The sequence below is a fragment of the Schistocerca gregaria genome, chromosome 2 (assembly GCF_023897955.1).
Source record: "Schistocerca gregaria isolate iqSchGreg1 chromosome 2, iqSchGreg1.2, whole genome shotgun sequence".
NCBI classification, from domain to species: Eukaryota; Metazoa; Arthropoda; class Insecta; order Orthoptera; family Acrididae; genus Schistocerca; species Schistocerca gregaria.
This window is the reverse complement of record NC_064921.1, coordinates 455,369,909-455,380,042: the sequence shown is the minus strand read 5'-3', so window position 1 is coordinate 455,380,042 and position 10,134 is coordinate 455,369,909. Positions and strand designations below refer to the sequence as shown.

The 10,134-nt window shown below is 43.2% G+C and overlaps 1 non-coding gene across 1 annotated transcript; it reads left to right on the top strand.

The window, feature by feature from the left end:
* Positions 1-1,024: 1,024 nt before the first annotated feature.
* Trnaa-cgc (transfer RNA alanine (anticodon CGC)) lies at positions 1,025-1,097 on the top strand. Its single transcript has one exon. It is a non-coding gene; the product is annotated as a tRNA-Ala (tRNA).
* Positions 1,098-10,134: the final 9,037 nt, after the last annotated feature.

The following is a 10,134-nucleotide window of genomic DNA, read 5'->3' as shown; positions in this document are numbered from 1 at the left end:
ATTTGAACCATTTGTGAACTCAAAGGTGAAACACACGCTAACCGCCAGAACAAGCTTAGAATTGATGGTGCTACAAACAACAACCTTTGAAATTGTTTTTGGAATACTCCTGCGTAAAACCTAAGCCAAACAAGGCTACTTTTTGTAATGTTACATTAAATCTTACAGTATCAAAAATAGCTTCGTTCCAGTAGTACCCTTGGTGGCAGAAGCAAAGAGTTGTTTTAACAGTGTTAGAAGAAAGTTTCTGCAGCTTTATAACTGAAGTTCATGTTGACTTCGTCACTGATGCAAGCCACTTACTTGCAATTAGAAAAACAATTTTAGAGCTTTCGTTCACAACGAAAGCTGTACGTTTTTTCATAGAGAAGTTTTCTATAGTCACAATGTCACAGATATTTCTTGGTGATCAGTTACTTTATTAAATTATAAACATTTAGCAGTTAGCTAGCGAGTGAGTCTTCGACAATGCAATACAATGTAACTGAATACAATATAACTAAAAATCGCTTGCAACACTTTGCTATTTTCTGTCGCGCCCTACAAGAATATTCAAAAAAAATAAGCGTCTGACTCAAATGCAGCAGTCCAACGAGCCTCACAGTAACTTACGTTTGTCGTTTCTCCCGCGTTCTTTCTCATTTCATAGGGAGAATTTAATAACGTATTCTTTCCGCTTGAAGTAGCCTCCAATTAGTCAAGTGATATTCTTAAGTTAAGAGCTGTTCGGTCTTTAGCATGACCCTCATAAGTTCAGTGTTCTAGTTTTGAAGTGTCTGTCTATTGAGTCAACATCCATCAGAGTAATTTTCCATACTGCTATTGAATGTTCATTATGTCTCAAGAGCATTGTAATGAATTTAAATCAGAAACAAACACTAGCCGATGAGGAGACTTTTTCGGTAGTTAAGGGCATTTGTAGATGTATTCTAACATAAATTGTACTAAATAATACATTCACAGTGCAGCAATAGAAAAGCAAATACACTTCCTTGCACGATGATGTCAGCTTTTTTTCCGACCGAGCGAGGTGGTGCAGTGGTTAGCACACTGGACTCGCATTCGGGAGGACGACGGTTCAATCCCGTCTCCGGCCATCCTGATTTAGGTTTTCCGTGATTTCCCTAAATCGCTTCAGGCAAATGCCGGGATGGTTCCTTTGAAAGGGCACGGCCGATTTCCTTCCCAATCCTTCCCTAACCCGAGCTTGCGCTCCGTCTCTAATGACCTCGTTGTCGACGGGACGTTAAACACTAACCACCACCACCACCAGCAGCAGCAGCAGCTTTTTTCCGTTTTAAAAAGTCTTTTTTTGAGGAGTGCACAAATGAAGCAGAGCTCCGCTTCCAAAATCTCGACAATTAATTTTTTGTTCGAGGGCTTTGTGTAACTTTAATGTAACAATAGGTCCTCTGCAGTGCTAATTAGGACGAAAAGGCAGGCCGGCCAAATGCAGAGGTCTGTGCCTCTACAAAACCCACTGCACAAGCCCGCTGAGTAGAGGGTGTACAAACAGCATCGTCAGTTCCATGGTCTCAGACAGAAGTAGAGACTGCCTACCACTATACCTGGTCTCTCTCGCAAGAGCGTCATCCGCTTTTTCTCCATTGTTTCCGGCGATAACTGCATTAAGCTTTTGCAGAGTGCAGCTAGAGCCAGCCCAAGCAAATAGTGCTCATCACGTCTTTCACGTGACGTCCTGTGTCAATGGTAAACGTCTGTTTGTTCCCCATTAAAAAAAAAGGAAAGAGAGAGAGAGAGAGAGAGTGAGAGAGAGGGAGAGAGAGAGAGCGGCCCCAAATGTGTCCAGTACGATCTTTCCTCCACTGTTATGTATTAACAGGGACAGTGAAACATTACTCCAGAAGCGACAGCACCGCCCTGATCCGCACAGATTGTTACCGCCATGCAGAACCGGTGCTTTGTCGCTTATGAAGTACTGATTGTACTTCGAGTTTTACTGTCCTTCTTGATAGACACCGACGATGCGAATCTCGCACTAGACTAATGCCGGATCGCTCTATCGCATGGACACGTAAAATTTTGCTTAAAAATTATCTTGCTTGTAACATGAAACAAAGAGACGAATTTCATCAACACTGGGCGTTGCATGAGAGACGTGTTAAAAACTGGGTTGTTTTGGAACTCAGCCTTCTGCAACCACGATTGTTGTGTTTGAAAAAGACTGATTTCCAAAATAACCCAGTTTTTATACCGCAAACACGGAAGAACGAAAAGAGGAGCTTCAAACCTTAGTAAAATGAGAGACGTGATGATTGATGTATGGTTCGGGCGGATCGCAGTTACGCATTTAAAATACGGCAGTGGAGACGTCTGCCGAAATACCAGATAAAATGCGCCTGACGACTCTTAGGGGAGAGACGCTGTATGAGGGAAGAACGTTCCTTGGCGGCAGAAGTCAGGCGTGTACTGTGACTTAAGATTTTTAGGAAAAGAGGACAGTAGTCGCTGCTAAGTTTTGCTAAGATTTCTTTCATTTGTTCGCCGTTTCCATTATTCTAAAATCGAGCAATATGGCACGCTGATATACATTTCAGAAAGAGACACACGTCATAATGTAAGTGTTAAACTGCCGTATAAATAGGCAAAGAAGTATGAGTTTGTAATATTATAGCTGTAATAACAACAGAGAACAGCGTGGACAAGAAAATAGACCTAAAAACAGAGAAAGGGCATGAGATTATTCAGTTTTAATGCAAGGAGAAACATTATAAAATATTACAAAAAGTTTGTAAAGCAACAAAATATTAAAGCTCCTCCCCACACTTGACAAAGGTAATCGTCGCGTACACGCCGAATGTTCCATAATCTTAGGAAAATTGCCTCACATTTTAAGCACATAAATACTCCTTGTCATGACATAAAATTTAGTACGGGCAGAAGTTAGTATCTGTTTGAGGACAGCGAGAAGTTTTGACTTTAGCAAAGAAGAAAGAGCATTACATAAATATTGGAATGAGATTCACCTTTTATGAATGAAAGGATGTTCTGCAGACGTCAGTAATAACGCACTTTTAGACTATAAGGTTGTCACTTTCGCGTGAACCGGAGTATAGTGGGGCTGTGAATGAAGGAGTTCCGAATCAAGTGAATCTATACCACTCTCTCTCTCTCTCTCTCTCTCTCTCTCTCTCTCTCTCTCTCTCTCTCTCTCTCTCTCTCTCTCTTTTATCCTGTCAGCAGTCACTCGAATGTTTCGTTGCGGCCCACCACGAATTTACCTCTTACACCACTCATTTTACCACTGTCCTCGCGTATTTGCTGGATGTACTCCAATCTCTGTTTTCCTCCACAGTTTTCAGCCTTACAGTTCCTTTATTAGTCAGATAACAGGAGAATCTCCTCATTCCTTATCGTACCGGTCTACCGAACATCGTTCTATAGCACCACATAACAAACGCTTCGTCTCCTGCTTCGTCCGTCATTTTGCTTTCTAGGTGACAGAATTCCTTAGCTTCGGCTACTTGTAGTCACCAATCTTGATGTTAAATTTGTGGCTAATCTCGTTTCTGCTATTCTTCATTACTTTCATCTTTCCTTGGTTTACTCTCAGTTCACATCCTGCACTCATTAGACTGCTCATTTCATTCGACGCATTCTGTAATTCTACTTCACTTTCACTATCAATAGAAAATCTTATCATTGATAGCCTTGCATTCTGAATTTTAATCTGACCCCTGAATCTTTCTTTTATTTCCTCATTCCTTCTTTAACTTATATATTGACCAGTAGGGGGTAGCACTTCTTCCCTATCTTATATCTTTTTTAATTCGATCACTTCGTAGTCTTCCACTCTTGTTGTTCCTTCTTTGTCCTTGTACATATTGTACATTATCCCTCCTCACTTACAGCCTGTTCTTATTTCTTATACTCCGATTTCTGAACATTTAGCTTCCATTATAAATTGCAAAGTCAGAACTGTTTACCTTTTCTAAAGCCAAACTGATCGTCATGTAAGAGATCTTCAGTTTTGTTTTCCAATCTTCTGTATATTATTCCTGACAAGCAGTAGGAACTCTTGCAGAGAGTGGGCGGGCATATATTTCTCAAATGCTAGCAAAGGACAGCTTGTCTTGAGGGACAACAAAAAGAGGCGTAGAATATTGTCGAGGTGTAAGGGTGTCGTGAACGGCGAGTCCTGCTCTGAAAATAAATGCCGCCCCAGACAATAACTTCTGGTTGTCGGGCAGGGCCAGAGGTAGACCAACGTGTCATTTACTTGCTCAGTTTGTTGGGCTCTTTCTCTTGAATAAATCACGCAATTTTTCTAAAACTTCAATCATGCACGTCACATTTACCATCCCTTTCGGATTATTACTCCGTGATGCGTTTCAGTTTTAGTCTTACAGAATATCGATTCCCACTTGTTTCTCAAACACATCATGAGAGAAGCAGTGTCACTTCCGTGTACTTCTTTCACTCTCTCCTCTTGTCCTAACAGTCGAATTGTCATAGCACTCTTAATGCTGAAATCCTTGCTTTTAATTTCACCGAGGGTTGATTTCGTTAGTCATTCAATCATTTTCTAATGGTTGCCTCGACTTCGGTAGTTCTCTCCTCGATAACCGAATCCATGTCTAAACTGCACACTCTTTCCAAAGTGGAGATCAGTTTTAAGTAACAAGTCACATGTCCTATGGATATAATTTGTGTGTGAGCCGTGCTGTATCCTATCGATCTTGTTTCTCTGTGAGAGTCGTTATCTTTGGCTGAGAGCCACGTCGGGGGCATTAGAGTGTGTGCGCGTGAAGCGGAAGATGGTGTAACCAGACAGGGTTAGGACCCGCCAAGGGACAGCCATGTAGTGACGGCCCTACCAGGCACCACGAAGCGAGCCGCAGTTCCACGTGCAAGCGCGGTGGCGTGGCTGTGGGAGTGGATTTTAGGTGGCTAGCTCCCCCCCCCCCCCCCCCCCCCCCCCGAGATCGAGTGCCTAGTCATCTGCATAGTATATGGCATGTACCGTGTCGCCCTGGTAGGCGAAACACTTCGTTCTGGATTTCATGCACTCTAATGCCGACTGGCAGTACGGGTAATGTATATGTATTAATCCACCTGGCTGATTGTCAAGACTACAGCGGATTTGCTGAGCAATTCTGTTGCAGGCGTAACATGGCAATGGAGTTTTTATTGTGTTCGGCGGCGTGTGACTCAGTTTTAAATTGGCTGTAAAACCTACAGCTAAGAGATTGTGCTACTGCATTTTAGGAAACACTACAAATGTAAACGGTAACTGATTGTGCACGTGTTTGTGTTCAGGTGGATGATTTCAGTGCAAGTCATAACCATGGTAGCCTTTGCGTGTTTGACGTTTCGTAACCAACATGTGAATATGGATTGAGCCCAAGCAATTGAGCAACTTTCGTAGTGTTTGTTTTCCGGTAACATTGTACTTCATAAAAGCCTTTAAAATATAGTCCTTAAACTGAAAGAAGTCTCCTGGGGCACCCTTATATGTGGCACCAGAATACAATAAGATTATTACTAAATTAAAATGAAACTAGTATACTATAAATGATGGATGTCATTGATAGGCTGCATGACGCTGAACCTGACCCAGACTCAAAGATACTGTTTGTGGTCTGAGATTATTATAGTGCTGGAGTAAGAGAGCGCTTGGCGCACAGCTGTAAGTAGCTGTCTGTGAGGGAAAGACGATGGAGTAGGCAGTGTTTATGTGGCTTCCCAATACTGGGCGAATTGATTAGAACACCTTCTTAAGTCTTTCTGGTTTTTGCGATTTTGGTTGTGTATGCCAAGCCAATTTTTTGAAATTTTTATATAACTTTTGTACTGCAATTGTTTAGGAGTTTTGGGTTTCTTAGCTTCGTGGTTCAAAAATTAAAAAATCAGTTGCTAGGGCCTTGTTTATATTTGAAATGTGATGCGAGTTTTTGGTCTGCCGTAGATTTAATTGTAATTTCTCTCCTACGCTTGCCTGTGGGTACTGTTGGGTGTTTCTGTAATGGTGGCTAGTCCGGCTGGGTTATGACTCTCGTCATTGCGCCTAATTAAAGATTCTTGTTCTACATTTCATTTTGTATGTTTTTGAAAAAATTATAATCATGATTTAAATAATTTCATAATAAGTTATGTGTAAAGTAACGTCTTAAATTAAATGTTTATTGAACTATGTTATTTAACTCTGAGTGGTGTTTGAAATATTATTTCCATTTACATGTTTTGGCCTGGCACTCCGTCCCATCAGCTCATTATATTGACCCCATGCGACGCACCATTCTAGATTGTCTGTAATACAGTATTTTTCATTGTCTTCCGCATCCCCATGCCGTTGATATCATTGCCGAGTCTTTCGTCTTTTGGGGACGGTTTCCTACTCCAAGGGGAAAAGGTTGCTCCCAAACTCTGTCTTCACTTCTATATCCCTTTGACAAGGCCATTAGCGTGTGTAGGGTGACTTTTAGTCGTTGGCACCAACTGCCCATTATGTTCACTCAAAATTTAAACAATGACTGGAATCGAATCTAGTAGCCAGGTCGTTTTGATTACTAGTCAAAGATGTTATCCTCAGACCACGTGTCTGGCAATAGTCGTATACATGTGAGTGTATTCCGATATGTAGTATATACACTCCTGGAAATTGAAATAAGAACACGGTGAATTCATTGTCCCAGGAAGGGGAAACTTTATTGACACATTCCTGGGTACAGATACATCACATGATCACACTGACAGAACCACAGGCACATAGACACAGGCAACAGAGCATGCACAATGTCGGCACTAGTACAGTGTATATCCACCTTTCGCAGCAATGCAGGCTGCTATTCTCCCATGGAGACGATCGTAGAGATGCTGGATGTAGTCCTGTGGAACGGCTTGCCATGCCATTTCCACCTGGCGCCTCAGTTGCACCAGCGTTCGTGCTGGACGTGCAGACCGCGTGAGACGATGCTTCATCCAGTCCCAAACATGCTCAATGGGGGACTGATCCGGAGATCTTGCTGGCCAGGGTAGTTGACTTACACCTTCTAGAGCACGTTGGGTGGCACGGGATACATGTGGACGTGCATTGTCCTGTTGGAACAGCAAGTTCCCTTGCCGGTCTACGAATGGTAGAACGATGGGTTCGATGACGGTTTGGATGTACTGTGCACTATTCAGTGTCCCCTCGACGATCACCAGAGGTGTACGGCCAGTGTAGGATATCGCTCCCCACACCATGATGCCGGGTGTTGGCCCTGTGTGCCTCGGTCGAATGCAGTCCTGATTGTGGCGCTCACCTGCACGGCGCCAAACACGCATACGACCATCATTGGCACCAAGGCAGAAGCGACTCTCATCGCTGAAGACGACACGTCTCCATTCGTCCCTCCATTCACGCCTGTCGCGACACCACTGGAGGCGCGCTGCACGATGTTGGGGCGTGAGCGGAAGACGGCGTAACGGTGTGCGGGACCGTAGCCCAGCTTCATGGAGACGGTTGCGAATGGTCCTCGTCGATACCCCAGAAGCAACAGTGTCCCTAATTTGCTGGGAAGTGGCGGTGCGGTCCCCTACGGCACTGCGTAGGATCCTACGGTCTTGGCGTGCATCTATGCGTCGCTGCGGTCCGGTCCCAGGTCGACGGGCACGTGCACCTTCCGCCGACCACTGGCGACACGTGTTGAGCAATTCGGCGGTACGTCCACCCGGCCTCCCGCATGCCCACTATACGCCCTCGCTCAAAGTCCGTCAACTGCACATACGGTTCACGTCCACGCTGTCGCGGCATGCTACCAGTGTTAAAGACTGCGATGGAGCTCCGTATGCCACGGCAAACTGGCTGACACTGACGGCGGCGGTGCACAAATGCTGCGCAGCTAGCGCCATTCGACGGCCAACCCCGCGGTTCCTGGTGTGTCCGCTGTGCCGTGCGTGTGATCATTGCTTGTACAGCCCTCTCGCAGTGTCCGGAGCAAGTATGGTGGGTCTGACACACCGGTGTCAATGTGTTTTTTTTTCCATTTCCAGGAGTGTAGATTGATAGGTGATTTCGCAGGAAATCTTACTGCGGACATTCTTTTTTCTTCTCACATTACATAAATTATCTCACCCTGATGAGTTTGCAGATGCCGCTTCAGCATGCAGCATCACGGTGTTAGTACGTGTCACCTGATGTGCCGCCCCAACACCCCACACCTCTTTCCCGGTCTAAAAACAAAAAGCAGTAGGCGCGGCTATACTGCGTTGCCCCTCCACCACTAGCTTGGCTTTTGGACAGCATGGAGTTCAGATTCTCGTCCGACTACTCTTGTTTAAGCTTTCGGTATTTTCCGCTGTCTTCAGTTTTCGATGTGTTTCCAGATAACTTCACGCCATGAGAAAGTACTTTACCAGTTTTGCAAGTTCTGTTTTAGCCTAAGACCTGGACGTGCACGATACACTAATTTCAAGCAATCCTTTTCTATTTTGGCAAAGAATTTGAACTTGTGGGAGATTAATTTAAACATTAAGTAACTCTATATGGAAAAAACTTATAATCTTAGTCACTGAAAAGTTTTGGTGAAGTTGATATGTTATATACACTAATGTGTAAAGGAAAACGTTGATTGCAAAAGTCTTGGAAGGTTTTGACTGATTTCCTTCATATTTTTATTCAAAAGTCTAATAAACATTCGGACAGACTACCACATACTTTTTTTAAACAATCAGGTTTCCTTTTAAACTCGTATAAAAGAAAGCAAATGATATGTTCCGAAGCGAAAACGTGAGGTTTCGTTCCTTTTCTCGCAGTCGGTTTTAACTATGACAGCTTAGAACCGATAAAGCCACTGGCTCCTTTTGTGAACGGTGATACATTTTATCCACTGTTGAATTGTCTACAGACACATTGTATTACATAGTCTGAATCCGAGTACAGTTAATATTTGTAACATTTAGCAATTCCCATTGCATCGTAGTTGTCCAAACATCAGTCGATAATCCATAAAGAGACCAGTATAATATTCTGTGAATACCAACTGTAGACTGCTGGTAAAACGGTGTGCCGTCATTCGGAATACAGGAAGCTACAGGTAAGAATGCTAGACGTGCGTTGTTAAAGGATGCAAATTTTGAGATCCCTGCAGTGAAATTAATAGAATGCAGTTGCTTATTAGCTATCCTTCTTGCTGCCCGATTTGCAGTACTACGAACAAAATTAGAAATTATGTTGCTAGTGCTGAATGCAAAAATGTTTCATATAAAACTGCTGATGTCGCTGACGATCGATTTCCTAAAGATAAGAGAACTACAGCGCAAATGGGTACCACACTGCAAAAGAGCTGATCCTCTTAATGCGAATACGTAAGGATTTATTGACATCATTTCTTTTTCGAGTATTATGAACGCCACTTAAAAATGAGCTTCTGTGGTTTTCTTTGAAAAGGTAATTAAAGGGTGGTTTTCTGCATCACAAAAAATTCCAAATTGGTATGGAGATGCAACCATGTCATTGCAACCAGCAGCAAGGACAACGTACATATAACTGCCAAATATTCATCTTTTTTACAAACACTTTCTTTATACTATCGTTTTAGGAATTATTCGCGCATTGTTTATAGACATCGCCTTTGTGAGACGAGAAGAACACGCAGTCTGCTTTCTAAGCTTCATCTTCGAAGAAGATCAATCGACAATCGCAGATGTAGTTCTTGACATAGACTTTAGTGCTAACCACGAAATAGGCAGACTAAAAATTGACATAACTGATGAGGAGAGAAACTACGCACTGAAAAGAAGTAACAAAGTTCTGCAAGCCAAGTATTCGAAACATATTGTGGAAGTAAGTAGATATGTTTCTTCTACATCCACACAACTACTCTGCATTTCGCATTTGAGTGCCCAGCAGAAAGTACATCGTACCACCTTCCTGCTATCTCTCTACGATCCCAGTCACAAACAGCGAGCGGGAGTAATGAAAATTTAAATCCATCAGCGCGAACTCTGTTTTCTCCCTACGTGAGTAGGCGCCAAAAACATTTCTGATTTCCTCCGTCACTCCTATCTCATGCGGATCCCACACCATACAGCAGTACTTCAGAAGAGGGCGTACAAGCGTAGCGTAGGCAGGTTCTGAGTATACCTGTTGCATCTAAGTGTTCTGGCAATATATCGCAGTGTATGGATCGT